The following is an 18,318-nucleotide window of genomic DNA, read 5'->3' on the forward strand; positions in this document are numbered from 1 at the left end:
TCGGTGCAAAAGTTGATGAATGTGTTTTTAACATATTCTCCACCATTATCAGTTCTTAGCTTAAGAATTTGATGTCCAGATTGTTTTTCAACAAAGGCTTTGAAGGCCAAAAATGTGTTAAATACTTCGCTCTTGAGTTTTAAGAAGTATACCCAAGTGCGTCTGGAGAAATCATCAATGAAAGTTAAGAAGTACTTGCAGCCAGAGAATGAAGCAACAGGAAGAGGACCACATAAATCACTGTGCACAAGCTGTAAAGGGGCTGAGGCGTGCCAAGAGGCACGTTTGTCAAAACTGTCCCGATGATGTTTTCCGAGTACACATCCGGAACAAACACCATCTCTGCAAGATACCATAGGAAGACCTGTCACCATATTTTCTTTACATAGATGCTGAAGGGAGCGATAGTTTAAGTGACCAAATCGCTCATGCCAACGTTTGCTCACTTCATCATTATGAGCAACAAATACTGAGGGAAGATTTGATGACCCAAAGTTGTGAAACTTATACAACCTTGTGGAATCATCAGCAAGACCAGTAGCTAGAATCTGTTTAGGATCTTTTAGATCCTTGATTACAACATCATGAGGTGAAAATTCAACAATTTTACCTTCACCTGAATGAGTTATCTGATAGACAGATAGAAGGTTGCAGGATAAGGTTGGAACACATAATACATCATTAAACTGACCATTGTCTAGATGAACAGTTCCAGTCCCTACAACATTAAGAGATCTATCATCACCAACATATATATTTTTGGTGTTACAATCATTTAAAGAAGAAAACATGGCTTGGTTTTTGGCCATGTGATAAGAGGCTCCAGAATCAATGAGCCACTCATGAGAATGAGAAGAAGAAGAAGATACATTTAATGCATAACTAGACTGAGATGATTGACAACGACATGCAGAAAGTGCCATTCCGGAAGTTGAAGTTGAAGTAGGCTCCACATGGATGTTATGTTTCTTCATTGCGGCTTCCAAGGCTTCCATCTTCTTAAAGCATTTAGATTCTAAGTGGCCATCTCGATTACAAAAGTTACAATGTCTATCAGTCTTCTTCCATTTGTTTTTATTGGTCTTATCATTTTGCTGAAATGATCTTTCATTTTGAGGCTGAGTTGGTTTAGGACCATTCTTTTGAGGATATGACTTCTTAGGATTCTTTGAATTTGGTTTCTGCTGGGCGGCTAACGCTTTCGTGGAAGAGTTTCCAAGATTAAGAAGACCAAGGTGTAAGAGTTTTTCTTGTTCTCTTATTAAGGAATCACAAAAGGAGTCAAAGGAAGGGGCCTTGTAGTCTTTTCCTTGACAAATGAAAGCTTCCCTTGTAGAATGGAAAGTGGAAACAAATACAGAGTAGGCTGGTCCCAACTTAGTAAGGATGGAATAAATAAGGTTACCATCTTCTTTCTTAACTTTAACACCTTCCAAGAGATATCTAAGGGTCTTGAATTTGGACAAGAAATCTTCAATGCAAGAAAAATTATTAGGATCCAAAGTAAGCAACTCATTTTCAAGTTGATGGGCTCTAATTTCATTTTTAATCCCAAAAACTTTAGCGAGTTTTTCTAATGCTTCATGAGGAGTCTCAAGTTCTGCAATGTGGAATCTAAGATCAGGAGAAATAGACATCCCTATCAAACCACGTGCTTGATCTTGTCTATTTTCCCATTTTGCAGCCTTGTCTTCATCTTTTGGTTTCTTATCTTGGTCTGTGGCTATTCTGAAGAGACCTTTACTTCTAAGTAAATCTTCCATGTAGGCTACCCATTGGAAGTAGTTAGTGCTGTCAAGAATGACTTGGCATGGACTTTCCATTTTTTAAAAAAAATGAAGCTGAAGATGCTGAAAGTAAGTGTTCCAATGGATAGATCTCGAAAAAATAGGCGGTTTTAAAAAAAACGGCTCTGAAAAAGGCTTCCGGATGAAGAAGTTATGGCTTTTTGAAAAAAAATTGTTGACGTTGCTGGCAAAGTGCGCGAATGTGCGGGAATGAAAAAATCTGCCCCCACAAAATGGAGACTTGAACCCAAGACCTCTACTCTCTTAAAATAGCTTTGAACCAATTGATCTATACAAAAAATTTGAGAGAGAGAGAGAGAGAGAGAGAGAGAGAGAGAGGCCTTGGTTTGCGTGCTTGCCTTGAGAAAGCTCTTTTTCCCTACAAAACACAAAACACAAAACCCAACACGAATATGCAAAGAAAAAAGAACCTTGCGGCTCGAAGTTAGCTTTAGCAAAAAAACTAGAAATTTAAAAAAAATCTCAAAGTTAGCTTTAGCCGAAAAACTAAATATTTTTCTCAATGTTTCTGATTTTCCGAGATCACACTAAGGTGCAGGGAAAAGAGCATACGCATGAGAAAAATCCTTCCTTTCTGTTTCTGATTTGCCCAGATCGCACAGAGTCGCAGGGCAAAGAGCATACGCAGAAATGAAAGGTATAGATTCGGTTAAAAAAAAGGCTAAATAAACCGAAACCGAAATAAGCAGAGAGAAAATAACAGTAAACTGCAAAAAACATTGTATACCTCCCGATCTGAAAAATGACGCAACTAGGGCTACCGGAAACCTTTTCGCGTGAAACGAAAGGGGTTCCTCGCTGGAACAGATGCTCCGAACGCAACAGAGCAGTCCTCTCGGCCCGAAAGCAGTCAGAAACAACAAATCTAGGAAACGACAGCCGCATGCAGTTCTACCGGCTTCAGATTTGGATCACCAACGGACGCGGCCCTCAAATAGCTCTGATACCATGTAGGAATTTACAGGGTAAGTTCCTCAGAAAGAATACCAAAAGGACACCGCTCACAACCAGATCACAGATCAATACACCAGTATTTTTGACGTGGTTAAAACCCTCAAAGAGGGAAACAGTCCACGGCCTGTCCCAACGTGGGTACTACAGGCAATTTATTAATCAAAGAATGAAAATTTACATAAGCTTCTCTCATGCACGGATTACCCGAACAATGACCCTCCATGCGCTTTAAATAGAACTCATGGACCAATCGGGTGTCAAGCCACGGATCAAGTGTCGGTAATACCGAGGAGAGAATGAACCGTCGGATCACTACATATCGTGACCGTCGGATTGTAAGTTACAAAATGTACAACGGTAAAGAAACACACTTTACCTAACTCTATACCTAACTCTACACTAGACCAAGTTGAACTTAACTATATCCTATGTGTCGGAATATCCTAACACTTCTCCTATTTAAGCCTCTACCATTGCCATGAGCAGCTAGTTTGGATAGTTTGGAATTGATAGTGCTTGAAGTGTTGCTGCTAGTGTGTGATCTTGATAGGTAGTTGGTGTGACAAGTGTGGGATTGCTAGAGAGCTTAAGGAAGGTTGTGAAGTGTTTCTTTCTTGTCTAAACTTGTGTGAGAGAGAGTTTTTGTCTTGGGAGATCTACCTCCAAAGGTGAATGCTTAAGAGACTTGCTGGCTAGACCCTCTTGAGAAGGATTTGACGTCAGAACTTTGGTTGTATTCTTCTCTGTTATTTATTAATAATAGATGACTATCATTATGGTTCCACTCTCATTGTTTCATGTTTGATGTTGAGTTATATCTTTTCTGACTGATATATAATTGCATCTACTAGATTTTATGCTTGTTTTTGTGTTGTTCTTTGCATGTGCAGGTGTCCAATCATGGAGATTGTGGGGATCATGACCGACCAAGGCAAAGGAACGAGGGCGATATCTATTCTACAAACACTAGTGTTGGAATCCAAGTAGGTTCTCACCATCCACTTCTTACTTGCAATTAGGAACTTGCGTGATAGCATTGTGTGATTGTTGCTAGACCCGGTCTAGGCTAGTAGGGATCGTCTCTGTCCACAGAGAGGATTTACCTCCACAACAATTTGGCGACTCCACTGGGGATCGAACCCAGAATCTCTGGTTTCGTAGACCAGAGACAGAGACGATCCCAACAAATATAGTTTTTCGTTTCAAGCTTGTGTAAACATGAAACCGAATCCAAGCAAAGTTCTCCATGGTTCAAGCTTGTGTAAAAATGAACCCATACCCGATCTACATCTTGTGATTGCCATTTTTATCCGCTAAATTTTGCTAGATGAGCCTTGGTTGTTTTCATTCCATTGCTACCATCTCTTTGGCCGCTCATATGCTTTCACTTGGTTGTTTTTCCTTTCCTAAGGAACCGCAGCGATGAGTGGTTTTATTAGCCTGCCTCTTGACCATTACATGTTTTGAGCAGTTCCACCATTGCCGGAACCTGTTGCTACCTTTTATACCACTCGTTCCTCTAGGACGAGTCACCTTTAAGCTTTTTTTTGACTCGTAAAACATGAAAAGATTGCCGAGTATTTTTTCCCTTTTTGACTCGTTAAAGAGAATAAAAATGGGGGTCTGCTTTCAGCTCTTTTTCGACCATTTAAAGACAAAAAGATTGCCGAGTTTTTCCTCTTGACTCGTTAAACATAAATAAGAGGCAGTCGTCTTTAAGCTTCTTTTTCAACCGTTTAAACTTAAAAAGATTGTCGGGTTTTTGTCGTTTCAAACTCGTTATTGGCTCCAAAACGACGTGCTTCTGACCGCTTTTCTACTTTTTCGGGTAGAAGTCACTACTTACGAAAAGTACTCCTCGATCATACTGGTCGGGCAGTTCTTTCGAGCATTGTTTTATACTTTTTCGGGCTCGAGAGACACAACTTTACGAAAAAGGACTCCACTGGAGTTTTCTTTTCTGCTGTCTTTTCAGACTCTCTAAACAGGAAAAGACGCCGAGTTCTTCCTTTGTTAGACTCGTTAAAACTTAATGACATCGGATTCCGTCGAAATGACGCTCACAAGCACATGCTATCCCCATCAAGCTTGTTAAAAATAACTGGGGTACTCGCCAGCAATGGTGGGGAAAATGGAATCATAATCATTGTCGTGTCGACAGTATGTCGCTCTTGAACATGGCACTAGTCTGCATTCGTGTCTGGGTGGGGACATCTCATCTTGTTTTACACTGGCCTTCGTGGGTTTGGGTTATCCTGTTTGACTTTTCATCTGCTCATTGACTTCTCAATATGACCCTTGATCATTTGAATATCAATACTGCCAAGTCCACTGTCGTGCCACCGATATGTTCAAGAGAAGTTGACCTCTGCAAGAATACTCAACCCCCCTCTGATACCTCACACAAAATATCGTATCCTTCTCTGTCTCGTGTTGATGATGTGGGAAACATTATCGCCCACCTTCGATCAAGGTCACTTCCTGTCGACTTCAGCTCATTATCCAGGAAGGTGACTTAGAGACTCCCTTCAGGTGCCTTAGAGCCTGCATGCCTCAATGGTAGTTTCTTCGTGTTCGAAGCGAGGTTTTCATCATTGGCCTCCGATCAAATGATTCTGCGGGTGTTCGACGCCAGCTCATTGATTCACACGCCGTAGATTGTGCCCATAGTACCTTGAGGATCATTGTCATTATTGGTGGTACCTCTCGCGTCTGTTAACAGTTTTCATCATTGACTGGTAATCCGACGATGTTCTTGCATGTTTGACTTCAACTCCCATATTCACATGCTTGAACTTGTACTTTGTTCGGGTCGAGATGGAGCGCAAGACCCTGGATTTTGTCTGTTGCAATCCAGGTTGCGATTTTGTGGATTCTTATGATCATTACATGACTCATTGATGGATGGCTGTGCCCATACCTGAGTCTTCATGGATGGCTGCGACCATACCTTTATTATCATCATAGTCTCTTTAGCTGGGTGGTTGCATCCATACCACAGACCTCCTTCGTATGTCTTTTGGATGGCTGCGCCCATGCCTGGACTACATGTAATTGATTATCAGAGATATCAGTTGTACGTACGTGCAGATTCTTCCTGGTGGTGTTCCAGTTCAGCGAGTTTTGTAAAGCATTTCACCCCTCCCACTCTCTCGGGCTTCATGCTTTAGGGGGCATCTGTTACACAGTAATTTGTCACTGTCTCCCTGTCAGTCTTTCTACTGTGTCATGAGTCCAATTCATCCATGCTCATGCTCTCTAATGTTGCCAAATGACCCACTTTGCCAAAGTTTTTGCTATCATCGCGACTGTTGTCAAGATAAACGCGCTGATGGGCGCTCCATAACAGATGGAATGCGCTGCCAGCGCGGAAGTACACGTGTTTCCCGCGCTGGTCTAATTTCATGAGACAACGCGTCTGTTATTCATATATGATCGCGCTGACATGACCTTCTTTGTTATTCAGCTGCAATGTCAGCGCTCCAGTGCAGTTATGGACCCGCGCTGATCCAGTTTGGACGAGTTTGTTCTAACAGCCGGCCTTCCAGATGACTTCAGACCTAGTTGTTGGCCTTGTAAATGTCGCCCTCCCTTCTCTAGCATGTTTGTTTCGTCATTTGAGCCACCTTCCTTGGAGATAAGCTCATCCTCCCACCATTTGTGGAGACTCCTTCTCCTATTTAAGCCTCTACCATTGCCATGAGCAGCTAGTTTGGATAGTTTGGAATTGATAGTGCTTGAAGTGTTGCTGCTAGTGTGTGATCTTGATAGGTAGTTGGTGTGACAAGTGTGGGATTTCTAGAGAGCTTAAGGAAGGTTGTGAAGTGTTTCTTTCTTGTCTAAACTTGTGTGAGAGAGAGTTTTTGTCTTGGGAGATCTACCTCCAAAGGTGAATGCTTAAGAGACTTGCTGGCTGGACCCTCTTGAGAAGGATTTGACGTCTGAACTTTGGTTGTATTCTTCTCTGTTATTTATTAATAATAGATGACTATCATTATGGTTCCACTCTCATTGTTTCATGTTTGATGTTGAGTTATATCTTTTCTGACTGATATATAATTGCATCTACTAGATTTTATGCTTGTTTTCGTGTTGTTCTTTGCATGTGCAGGTGTCCAATCACGGAGATCATGGGGATCGTGACTGGCCAAGGCAAAGGAACGAGGGTGATATCTCTTCTACGAACACTAGCGTTGGAATCCAAGTTGGTTCTCACCATCCACTTCTTACTTGCAATTAGGAACTTGCGTGATAGCATTGTGTGATTGTTGCTAGACCCGGTCTGGGCTAGTAGGGTTCGTCTCTGTCCGTAGAGAGGATTTACCTCCACAACAGTATGTATCTCCATAATCCATGCTCAAGTCCATGGAAACTCCATCCATCTCATCTGCAACATGCTGTCCATGTGTGTGTCTCCCCCAAAGTGAAGAGATCACCTCATCAAACCAACTCTCGATGTGCCCCATTCAGGTCCATGAAGCCCCTTCATCATCTGCAATGTGCCATCCTCAAGTCTCCATAGAAACAAGTATGCACTTGTCTCATCTATCCATGTGCTGCCCATGATCCTCGATCAAATCAGCTCCCATGTGTAGAGAGTAGTTGAGTCTCGGCTCAACCCATGCTCAAGTGTATCACCAAAGCATCATCATCATCATCGTTGTAACTCCATCACTCCAAAGTGCCTCATACCGATCCTCTACATCAAGTCACTCTTCCAAGCCATGCCCATACATGTAATTTGAAAGTATGCATCCCATACTGCATCAAAGTCACCTGACCTCAGCTCCTTAATGCATTAGATCCTCTAAGTCCACCATACATGAAGTTCCTAAAAGTCACAACAATCTCATGTCCTCATGAGCTCCATAAACCATCCCCAACCAACACCTCAGCAAGCATACAAGATGCCTCAGCTCCCCATGTAGTAGGAATGCTCCATAGCTGCCCACAAGTCCATCCAAGTCTTCAATCTTCGGTTTAGTGAACTCGGTCACTCAACCATCCCATCATTGCATCATCATGTCATGAGTCCCTTCACCATAGCTCCTCCACCAAAGTGTCCACCAAGACTATCTCTTGGTCTCGGCCATGAGAAGTCCACCCAAGCATCATCACAAGTGTGTGCCCTCCTCAAACTGTCCATGAGTCATGCCGGGCACTTAGCCAATTCTCCATGTGGCTAAAGCATGACCCAATCCTCCGCAATGATCATCATGTTCCTCCCTTGTCACGGGTCCTTGCACCTTTCATCATAAGGTCACAAGTAACTCCAACAAGCCCTGCAACAATCAACAATCCTTGCTTCTCCATACAAGGTTCCATCATAGTCATCCATGGTAAGATGTCCTCTTGCCTTGGCAAACTGGCTTTGCCCTTTTCTGCACACGGTCCATCTCCCAAATGTCCAAATGAAACACAAGTATCATTACTTACTTCATCATCATGAGGCTCCTCCATGTGAGTGACCTCATTCATACATGTTGACAAATTGCACGATCCTGGTTCGACTTGATCAACCTCAAGTTCATCCTCCATCGTAGTCATTTCTGCAACATCTTCATCTATCACGGCTTCCTCTTCCTTGTTAGCACAATCTGCAACTTCACCTTGCTCCATTGTCCAACCAAGTTGAAGAAGCTTGTCTTCAACATCTTTTTCCAAGGCTTCAAGTTCTTCACGGATTCGGGGCCTCTCTTCCTTCAACCTCTTCAACCTGTCCAAGGTAAGCAAGAGCTTCTTCCCACCTTCACCCAAACTTGCCATGCCTTGTCGTCCACTGTCATGAGCAACCCAGCTCATCAGCTTCAAACCTGTACTTCGTCATGAGCAACCTTTGCTCACCAGCTCCGACCGAGCTCTGATACCAACTGTCAAGTTGTGTATCAGCTTTAAACCTTCACGAGAAAACCTTGCTCTGATACCAACTGTCACGCCCTACACCTGCGGTAGTCTTCCAACCGCTTGTAGCAAGGTGCGGCACCACTGAACGCTTTCTTTTTAACAATACTAACATTCGTGGACTACGCCTACTCCAACATTAACATACTTAGTTTGTGTTTTCGCAACCAAGTAAAAACATTATCCTTTATACTTTAATGAAGCCCATACTCATTCATTATCCATATGCAATTAACCGAGAACAACAATTGCAAACAAGTATAAAGGGAGGGGCAACTCCCGAACAGTCTGCCCAACAATTTTATTAAGAATATCATAATACAATACAACAGTGTGTCTTGGCTGAACCAAGTCTCACACTTAGCCAATTTTTACCATAGAAGCAACCTGCTTTACAGCTATGTGCACCCTTGCACAAGAAGAAGTGCTCACCCAAGCCACTCGACCTTCTTACCAAGTCCTGCACACATATCTCGAACCCCGGCACGCTTGCCACACTCCAACCGGCATAAAATCCAAAACTGCACCTTATAAGACCTACGCATGAGATATGCGTAGTCTCTTTTACCCCTGCGCAGTTTTACCCCTTTTATGCGTATGAGAGAATGTGATTCGAATGATTGAAATGAGCTCATGCTCTTTTACATTTATATGCAACCTACGTATGCTTTAAGGGGGTGTGCAGCCCCATGGCCGACCCCACAAATGTGCATACATGCCCACATGTAATCCTCTTACAAGTCGGCTTTCACTTCTTTAATCCATCGCATATAAATCCTCGCTCCAATACTTAGTCGTTTTTAGGTGTTGTCCATAACGTCGCATTTGTCGTCGCATATTGTCACAGCTCGTCGCACCAACGTCGCATCGAACTCGCAGGAACGTCGCACTTCCACCGCAGACTCGTCGCACTTCTGCCCGCCCGCGCGCCCATGCGCCCGCCCGCGCCCTCGTGCACGATCGCCCGCCCGGTGCCCGTCGCACCGCAGCTCGGAGGCCTTACACGCCCCCCACCCCAACCTGTAAGGACCTCCGGTCATTGGTGCGATGGGCGCCGGTGGGCGGTCGTGCACGAGGGCGCGGACAGGTAGAAGTGCGACGGGTCTGCGACGTTGGTGCGACGAGCTGTGACAATATGCGACGACAAATGCGATATTATGAGGAACACTTAAAAATGACTAAGTGTTGGACGGTTTATACGATGGCAAAGAAGCTTGTGGTTGGGAGCAAGCCGACTTGTAAACAAGTTGAATGAGCGTGTGTTAGGGGCTTTGGGGGGTCGGCCATTGGGCTGCACACCCCCTCCCACCCACGTTAACTTGTGTATAAATGTGTGAGCATGGAGCTCACTTCAATCATTCAAATCACATTCTCTCATACGCATAAAAGGGGTAAAACTGCGCAGGGGTAAAAGAGACTATGCATATCTCATGCGTAGGTCTTATAAGGTGCAGTTTTGGATTTTATGCCGGTTGGAGTGTGGCAAGCGTGCCGGGGTTCGAGATATGTGTGCAGGACTTGGTAAGAAGGTCGGGTGGCTCGGGTGATCACTTCTTCTTGTGCAAGGGTGCACATAGTTGCAAAGCAGGTTTCTTCTATTGTAAAAATTGGCTAAGTGTGAGACTTGGTTCAGCCAAGGCACACTTGTTGTAAAATCTGATATTCTTGATAATAAAATTGTTGGGCAGACTGTTCGGGAGTTGCCCCTCCCCTTTATACTTGTTTGCAATTTTTGTTCTCGGTTAATTGCATATGGATAATGAATGAGTATGGGCTTCATTAAGTATAAAGGATAAATAAGTTTACTTGGTTGCGGAACACAAACTAAGTATGTTAATGAGTAAGTAGGCGTAGTCCATGAAGGTTAGTATTGGTGAGAAGAATGCGTTCGGTGGTGCCGCACCTCGCTACAAGCGGTTGGAAGACTACCGCCGGTGTAGGGGCGTGACAGTTGGTATCAGAGCTTGGTCGGAGCTGGTGAGCAAAGGTTGCTCGTGACAGTGACAAGGGTACTTGCAGGTGAAGGAAACCGTTTCACACGAAGTGGAACAAGGGTTGGTTCAGGTTACAAGTGACTTGGTAAAGATGTCTATCTTGCAGGAATTGGGTTATGCATCCTTCGAAGAATTCGAAGGGAGTCTACTTGAAGAGTCAGGAAGAGTAAAACAAGGATTTGTAGAATGTGGCAAAAGGTTGTTTGAAACAGGGGATGCTCTTCGTGCCTTGGTTAAGGAAGGGATTTCTGATGAGAATAGAGAGGAAGCTCTTCGACTTGCAAAGGAAGCAGACTTGATTGAAGCAGAACTCAAGGAGCTCAAGATAAGACAGAAGGAAGTGAGGCATCTCCTAGCCTTGAAGAGGAAGGCTGAAGCTGAGGAAGAACTTCTTCGACTCGGTTGGGCAATGGAGCAAGGTGAAGTTGCAGATTGTGCTAACAAGGAAGAGGAAGTCGTGATAGATGAAGATGTTGCAGACATGACTACGATGAAGGATGAACTTGAGGCTGATCAAGTTGAACCAGGATCGTGCAGTTTGTCAACATGTATGGATGAGGTCACTCACATGGAGGAGCCTCATGATGATGAAGTAAGTATTGATACTTGTGTTTCATTTGGGCATTTGGGAGATGGACCGTGTGCAGGAAAGGGCAAAGCCAGTTTGCCAATGCTAGGGAGGATCTCACCATGGATGGCTAGGATGGAACCTTGTATGGAGAAGCAAGGATTGTCAATTGTTGCAGGACTTGTTGGGGCTGCTTGTGACCTTATGGTAGAAGGTACAAAGGCCCTTGACAAGGGTGGAACTTGATGATCGTTGTGAAGGATTGGGTCATGCTTTAGCCACATGGCTAAGTGCCCGACATGACTCATGGACAGATTGGAGGGCACACACTTGTGATGTTTTGGGTGGACTTCTCATGGCCGAGACCAAGAGGTAGTCTTGGTGGACACTTTGGTGGAGGAGCTATGGTGAAGGGACTCATGACATGACGATGCAATGATGGGATGGTTGGGTGACTGAGTTCACTAAACCGAAGATTGAAGACTTGGATGGACTTATGAGCAGCTATGAAGCATTCCTACTACATGGAGAGCTGAGGCATCTTGTATGCTTGCTAAGGTGTTGGTTGGGGATGGTTTACGGAGCTCATGATGACATGAGATTGTTGTGACTTTTAGTGACTTCATGTATGGTGGACTTGGAGGATCTAATGCATTGAGGAGCTGAGGTCAGGAGACTTTGATGCAGTATGGGATGCATACTTTCAAAGTACATGTATGGGCATGGCTTGGAAGAGTGACTTAATGTGGAGGATCGTTATGAGACACTTTGAGGTGATGGAGTTACAACGATGATGATGATGCTTTGGTGATACACTTGAGCATGGGTTGAGCCGAGACTCAACTACTTTCTACACATGGGAGCTGATTTGATCGAGGATCATGGGCAGCACATGGATAGATGAGACAAGTGCATACTTGTTTCTATGGAGACTTGAGGATGGCACATTGCAGATGATGAAGAGGCTTCATGGACCTGAATGGGGCACATCGAGAGTTGGTTTGAGGAGATGGTCTCTTCACATGGAGGAGACACACATATGGACAACATGTTGCAGATGAGATGGATGGAGTTTCCATGGACCTGAGCATGGATTGAGGAAATAGATTCTTGATGAGTCAAGGATTTGGCAGATGTTTGAGGAACAACTGATGATGACATAAGGATTTTCACTCTCATGGATTGGGCGTGATGGTTGGATTAGCTACCCAACTAGTTCAGACATGGGGTCGCGAAGTGTACAGAGATGTGTTGGCATTATGCTGGAGTATCATGACAGAGGTTCACATGATGACACATGGGTCAAGATGACATACCTTGGTATGGTGAGCTTGGTGGCAGTTGGTCATTAAGCTGGGGCATAGTGGAGAAGAGTCTCTACATATGTTGCAAGGATGTTTGCCTTGTGTAGAAAGGTCGACATCGTGGATGGATGATAATCTTGATGGAGAGCTACTGAGATGGTATGTTGTCGAGGATGACAACGATTTCAGGTGGAGGAGGATGTAAGGACCTCCGGTCATTGGTGCGATGGGCACCGGCGGGCGGTCGTGCACGAGGGCGCGGGCGGGCAGAAGTGCTATGGGTCTGCGATGTTGGTGCGACAATATGCGACGACAAATGCGATATTATGAGGAACACTTAAAAACGACTAAGTGTTGGACGGTTTATACGATGGCAAAGAAGCTTGCGGTTGGGAGCAAGCCGACTTGTAAACAAGTTGAATGAGCGTGTGTTAGGGGCTTTGGGGGGTCGGCCATTGGGCTGCACACCCCCTCCCACCCACGTTAACTTGTGTAAAAATGTGTGAGCATGGAGCTCACTTCAATCATTCGAATCAGATTCTCTCATACGCATAAAAGGGGTAAAACTGCGCAGGGGTAAAAGAGACTATGCATATCTCATGCGTAGGTCTTATAAGGTGCAGTTTTGGATTTTATGCCGGTTGGAGTGTGGCAAGCGTGTTGGGGTTCGAGATATGTGTGCAGGACTTGGTAAGAAGGTCGGGTGGCTCGGGTAAGCACTTCTTCTTGTGCAAGGGTGCACATAGTTGTAAAGCAGGTTGCTTCTATTGTAAAAATTGGCTAAGTGTGAGACTTGGTTCAGCCAAGGCACACTTGTTGTAAAATCGGATATTCTTGATATAATAAAATTGTTGGGAAAACTGTTCGAGAGTTGCTCCTCCCCTTTATACTTGTTTGCAATTGTTTTTCTCGGTTAATTGCATATGGATAATGAATGAGTATGGGCTTCATTAAGTATAAAGGATAAATAAGTTTACTTGGTTGCGAAACACAAACTAAGTATGTCAATGAGTAAGTAGGCGTAGTCCACGAAGGTTAGTATTGGTGAGAAGAACGTGTTCGGTGGTGCCGCACCTCGCTACAAGCGGTTGGAAGAGTACCGCCGGTGTAGGGGCGTGACACAACCCCCCATACCCCCCCCCCCCACACCCCCATACAACCCCCCCAACCCCCCCTGGGCCCGGGCGCCCTCACCCACAACGCCCCCCCAACGCCCTCCTCAACCCGCCTAATCCTCTCCCCCAACCCTCTGCCCGGGCACCCTCACCAGCCCGCCCACCCAGCGCCTTCACCCGCTCCCTCGCCCGGCGCCCTCGCTAGCCTCGCCCGCCTCACCCGCCCGACACCCTCGCCCGCCCACCCCGCCTGGCGCCCTTGCCCGCCTTCACCCACCTCACCCGCTAGGGCGCCCTCACCCGCTCCCTCGCCCGGGCGTTCTCGCCCGACCGACTTGCCCGGCGCCCTCGCCCGCCCCACCCGGCCACCTCGCCTGGGCGCCCTCGCCCGCCCTCCCCACCCACCCGGCCCGTCCGACGCACTCGCTCGCCCGCCTCGCCCGTGCTGCCCTCCTGGCACCCTCGCCCGCGCGCATCTCATGGCACCCTCGCCCACCCGGACCACCCCCCCGCCCGCCCGCCCGGTGCCCTCGCCCACCCGGACCGCCCGCCCGCCCGCCCGCTCGGCGCCCTCACCCGCTCACCCGCCTCACCCGCCCAACGCCCTCACCCGCCCGCCCGCCCGGCGCCCTCACCCGCCCAGGTGCCCTCACCCGCCCCCCCGCTTGGCGCCCTCGCCCACTCACCCCCCTCACCCGCTCGGCGCCCTCACCCGCCTGCCCGCCCGACACCCTCGCCAGCCGGGTGCCCTCACCCGCCCCCTCGCCCGGCGCCCTCAACCCCCTCACCAGCCCGCGCCTTGACCCGCTTGCCCCCCCGCCCGACGCCCTCAACCCCCTCACCAGCCCGCGCGCTGACCCGCTTGCCCCCCCGCCATGGCGCCCTCACTCGCCCGCCCTCACCCACCCTCCCTCGGCCGCACGACCTGGGCAGCCCTTGCCCCCTCCCGACAGGCGGCAGGGCGATTTCGGGAATCGCCCTGCTGCCTGCTGGGCAAGGGTGAGGGTCGCCCGAGTCGCGCTGCCGAGGAATCGCCCTGCCTGTGGGCGCCCACGCAGCCTCCCCCCCCCCCCCCCCGCCGGTGCCCCTGCGGCCCAAACCTCCCATCACACCCTCAGGCGCCCTCACCCACCCCCCCTGCCTGGGCGCCCTCACAACCCCATGCGTCCCAACCCTCCCAAAACCCCACCGCCCGGCCCGGGCACCCTCACCCACCACCCCGCCCGGGTTCCCTCACCCGGCACCCCACCTGAACGCCCTCGCAACACCCCCCCTGCTGGCGCGGGCGGCCTTACCCACCGGCTCACCCCAACCCTCCCAACCCCCCGCTTGGCGGCCCAAGCGCCCCATACCAAACCCTCCCCGCTCGGCGCGGGCGCCCACACCCACCCGCCCCCCCCCCACCCCAACCCCCCAACCCCCCCCACCCCCCCCCCCCCCACAACCCCCCCCGGCTCGGGCGTCCACACCCACCCACCCCTCCCAACCCCAACCCCCCAAACACCCCCCCCAACCACCCCCCCGGCCGGGGCACCCTCACCCACAACGCCTCCCCAACCTGCCCAATCCTCCCCCCAACCCTCGGCCTGGGAGTCCTCACTAGCCCGCCCACCCGACGCCTTTACCCACTCCCCTGCCCGGTGCCCTCGCCTGCCCGACCTGCCCGGCGCCCTTGCGCAGTGCCCTCGCTCGCCCGCCCCGCCCAACGCCCTCGTCCACCCGCCCTCGCCCGCCTTCACTCGCCTCACCGGCTCGGGCGCCCTAACCCGCTCCCCCGCTTGGGCGCCCTCGCCCACCCGACCCGCCCGGCGCCCTCGCTTGCCTCGCCCGCCTCACCCACCCGGCACCCTCGCTCGCTTGACCCGCCAATGCGCCCTCGCCCGCCCGCCCCGCTCGAGCGCCCTCGCCCGTCCCGCCCGGGCGCCCTAGCCCGCCTCGCCCACCCGCCCTGCCCGGCGCCCTCACCCGCTCGCCTCGCCTGGCGCCTCGCCGGTCCCGCCCGCCCGGCACCCTCGCCTGCCCGCCCCCGCCTGACGCCCTCGCCAACCCGGCCCGCCCGCCCGCCCGGCGCCCTCGCCCACTCACCCCCCTCACCCGCCTGGCGCCGTGACCCGTATGCCTGCTTGCACCCTCGCAGGTCCAGGTGCCCTCACCCGCCCCCCCGCCCAGTGCACTCGCCCGCTCACCCGCCTCACCCGTCTGGTGCCCTCACCCGCCCGCCCGCCCGGTGCCCTCGCCGCCCGGGTGCCCTTACCCGCCCCCCCCGCCCGGCGCCCTCACCCCCTGACCCGCCTGGCGCCCTGACCCACCTGGGCGCCCTCACCCACTCACCCTCACCCACCCTCCCTCGGCTGCCCAGGTCGCGCGGTCGAGGAATCGCCCTGCCTGCGAGCGCCCACGCAGCCCCCCCCCCCCCCGCCGGTGCCCCTGCGGCCCAACCCTCCCACCACACCCTCAGGCGCCCTCACCCACCCCCCAACCTAGGCGCCCTCACAACCCCATGTGCCCCAACCCTCCCAGAACCCCCCTCCCGCCCGAACCGGGCGCCCTCACTCGCCTCCCCGCTCGGGCGCCCTCACCCGGCACCCCCGCCCGGACGCCCTCGCAACCCCCCCAGCCGGCGTGGGCGGCCTTACCTTCTGGCTCACCCCAACCCTCCCAACCCCCCCCCCCCCGAGCAGCCCAGGCGCCCCCTACCCAACCCCCCCCCGCCCGGCACGGGCGCCCACGCCCACCCGCCCCCCCCACCCCAACCCCACCCCACCCCACAACCCCCCCAACCCCCCCCGGCCCGGGCTCCCATACCCACCCGCCACCCCCCCAACCCCCCCGTCACACCCCTACACCTGCGGTAGTCTTTCAACCGCTTATAGCGAGGTGCGGCACCACCGAACTCTTTCTTTTCACCAATACTTATGTTCGTGGACTACGCCTTAATTCACTTTCTCCTACTTAGTTTGTGTTTCGCAACCAAGTATTATTATGTTTATCCTTTATACTAATGAACACCCATACTCATTCACTATCAATATCAATTATAAACGAAGAAGACAATTGCACAGTATAAAGGGAGGGGCAACTCCCTGCAATATGAGTCTGCCCGAATCAATATATAATATAAACTTCACTTTTACAATATACAAGCTAAATCTTGGGAAACCCCAAATTTACACTTAGTCAATTTTCACAACTTTGGCAAACTCGGTTGCCCAGCTCATCGGCACCTCCGCACGGTCGCCGCACGACTCTCCAACCCGTCGTTCACCTCGTCGCACGTCTTCGCCGGTTCGCTCTTCGTTTGGTCGCAAACGCCCAAACCGTGTATACCTGCCCACACGCAGTCCCACTTGCCAACCTTGACAAATGCCCAAATCATGTGAACAGCACGTAGTACCGCCTGCCCAACTCTACGACCTCCGGTTCCAACCTTCGTTCACCTTCGTGCACACTTGCACGATGGGAGAGCGCTCACCTGAGTCGCCAAGACACCCACGCCAAGTCGTCGCACAATCCGGGCACCACACGTTCACCGTGCACGCCTCACCCGACCACCGGGCGCACCTTCGCCCGTACCTTCGCCCAACACCAAGTGCAACGTTCTTCCACCATGCGACTAGCCCAAGAATGGGCGCATAAGAATTGCGCCTTCTACTCTTGTCTTTACACACTTAGAACTACGCACTTCTTCCTTGTGCGAAGATGAGAAGTGATCGAATGAGTTTCTGATGTCTGAAATGCTCCAATGCATTCGCAATATATATCAAGGCTTGGGGCTAAGTCTGGCGCCCAGCCGACTTGCCCAACACCTTGTGCACACCACCTTAAACATCCAAACATGTGTCGGCTTGCCTCCATCGTAAGTTGGCCTCAAAACCCATTGTTCAACGCTCCAAGGTGCATATATACCAACGCTTTCTCATTAACGTCGCATATGTTTGTCGCATCCTTGCCGCACAACCGCAACTCACCCTCAACCGCACGCGCGCCCATGGTTGCCCGTCGCCCGAATGAGTCGCACAGCGGGTGGAGACCTCAGGACGTTACATCCTCCTCCACCTGAAATCGTTGTCGTCCTCGACAACATATCATCTTGGTAGCCATCCACCAAGATATCAAATATCCATGATGTCATCTCCTCCACAATCTGCAAACATCCCTGCAACATATGTAGAACCACCGTCTCCATCATGTCTCGCCTCGGCAACCATCTGTCACCAAGATCACCATACCAAGGTATACACCTCATCGGTATGTCACCCATCAGAGATCATCTCAATCCATGATCATCGATCACCTTGTCACAATCTCCACATGCTGCTCCCCGTCATGGAAGGCTGGTCCCTCCATCCAAGCTACATGCCTACTGCAACATCTCGTGTCGACCTTGTCATGTGTCATCACGTGAACTGCTACCATGGTACTCCAACACAATGCTAACACATCTCTGTACACTACATGTCCCCATGTTTGAACTAGTTGGGTAGCTAATCCAACTGTCACGCCCAAACCATGAGAGTGAACATCCTCATGCCACCATCAGTTGTTTCTCTAAACATCCTGTCACATCCTCAACTCGATCAAGAATCCATGTCCATACAAGTTTAAGCCATGCTCAGGTCCATGAAGTAGCCCTCATCTCATCTGCAAGATGCTGTCCATGATATTTGGTGTCAA

The sequence above is a fragment of the Pinus tabuliformis genome, chromosome 5_1, assembly GCF_031772625.1.
Source record: "Pinus tabuliformis cultivar Carrire ecotype Pingquan chromosome 5_1, CPIR1, whole genome shotgun sequence".
Classification (NCBI taxonomy): domain Eukaryota; kingdom Viridiplantae; phylum Streptophyta; class Pinopsida; order Pinales; family Pinaceae; genus Pinus; species Pinus tabuliformis.